Raw genomic sequence first — 2,108 nt, 5'->3', positions numbered from 1 at the left:
GTGTGGACCTGGAAGTTTGACCTGGAACAAAAAAAAAAGCCTGCTTAGCAGTATCTGCAAAAGGCATGTACATTAGTGTGCATCAATTAAACACGGCCAACGAACGAATGAACAAAACGCACCCCCCTACTTAATAACATACGGGGTTCCACAATCAAACCGGGGTTGCCACGGCAACTGACCAGCAAAACGAAGGAACGGCAATCAGGGTAAAACATTTTTTTTTTTTTTTTAAAGCATGGAGGCGGCCGACACTCAAAAGAACTGCACAGTGAAATGTTTCGGTCAATATGAATAAGTAATATGTACTAGACTATCCCATGTTAGTTGTGAGTGTATTATCAAGTTGGATCTGCTCAATCATTGTCTTTATCATGTTTCTTGAACACAAATTCGTAGAACTTGAAGAGTTTCTAATTCTAGAACACATTGATCAGGTGATGGTCCAGACTCTGTTGTACAAACACAAAATAAACAGGCAGAGGCATCAGTCCCACTGCTGTCTATGTCCAAACAGGTAGGTGTGTGTGTGTGTGTGTGTGTGTGTGTGTGTGTGTGTGTGTGTGTGTGTGTGTGTTGGTGTGTGGTGTGTGTGTTGTGTGTGTGTGTGTGTGTGTGTGTGTGTGTGTGTGTGTGTGTGTGTGTGTGTGTGTGTGTGTGTGTTGTGTGCGTGCCGCGCGGCGCGTGCTGCGTGCGTGCGTGCGTGCGTGCGTGCGTGCGTGCGTGCGTCGCGTGCGTTCGTTCGTGCGTGGTGTGTGTGTGTTTCTACACCCAAACAATACATCTGAAGGGCATCAGGTTAGATGAAGAACTCTATGGGGCAAGCGTTTAGAACATGTTTTTATTTTATTTCACTTTATTTAACAAGGTAGGCCAGTTGAGAACAAGTTTCTCATTTACAACTGCGACCTGGCCAAGATAAAGCAAAGCAATTCGACACAACCAACAACACAGAAGTTACAACATGGAAAAACAAAACATACAATCATAATACATAAAACTTAAAACAAAAATTTTATAAGTCTATATACAGTATGTGCAAATGAAGTAAGATAAGGGAGTTAAGCAATAAATAGGCCATAGTGGCGAAGTAATTACAATATAGCAATTAACACTGGAATGGTAGATGTGGCAGAGATGAATGTTGCAAGTAGAGATACTGGGGTGCAAAAGAGCAAGATAATACTAAATACAAGTATGGGGTGAGGTAGATAGATGGGCTATTTATAGATGGGCTATGTACAGGTGCAGTGATCTGTGAGCTGCTCTGACAGCTGGTGCTTAAAGCTAGTGAGGGAGATATGAGTCTCCAGCTTCAGTGATTTTTTGCAATTCGTTCCAGTCATTGCAGCAGAGAACTGAAGTTGAGGCGCAAAGTAGGAATTGGCTTTGGGGTGACCAGTGAGATATACCTGCTGGAGCGCGTGCTACGGGTGGTGCTGCTATGGGTGACCAGTGAGCTGATAAGGGCGGGGCTTTACCTAGCAAAGACTTTGTAGATACCTGGAGCCAGTGGGCTTGGCGACGAGAATGAAGCGGGCAGCCAACGAGAGTGTACAGGTTGCAGTGGTGGGTAGTATACGGGGCTTTGGTGACAAAACGGATGGCACTGTGATAGACTGCATCCAATTGTTGAGTAGAGTGTTGGAGTATTTTATAGATGAAATCGCCGAAGTCGAGGACGGTAGGGATGGTCAGTTTTTACGAGGTATGTTTGGCCAGCATGAGTGAAGGATGCTTGTTTGCGTATAAGGAAGCCGATTCTAGATTTAATTTTGGATTGGAGATGCTTAATGTGAGTCTGGAAGGAGAGTTTACAGTCTAACACAGAACCTAGGTATTGTGTAGTTGTCCACATTCTAAGTCAGAGCTGTCCAGAGTGGTGATGCTGGTGGGCGGGTAGTGCAGGCAGTGATTGTTGAAGAGCATGCATTTAGTTTACTTGTATTTACAGCAATTGGCAGTGATCAGTTGAATAGCCTGTGATTTAGACATGTGACTTAGACATGGGATTTAGACATGTGACTTAGACATGTGACTTAGACAGTGACTTAGACATGTGACTTAGACATGGATTGGTCAAAACACAACTTATTTATGTCAAAGGT

The sequence above is a fragment of the Salvelinus sp. IW2-2015 genome, unplaced genomic scaffold (assembly GCF_002910315.2).
Source record: "Salvelinus sp. IW2-2015 unplaced genomic scaffold, ASM291031v2 Un_scaffold5300, whole genome shotgun sequence".
Taxonomy (NCBI): Eukaryota; Metazoa; Chordata; class Actinopteri; order Salmoniformes; family Salmonidae; genus Salvelinus; species Salvelinus sp. IW2-2015.
Note: the sequence above shows the minus strand (reverse complement) of the source record.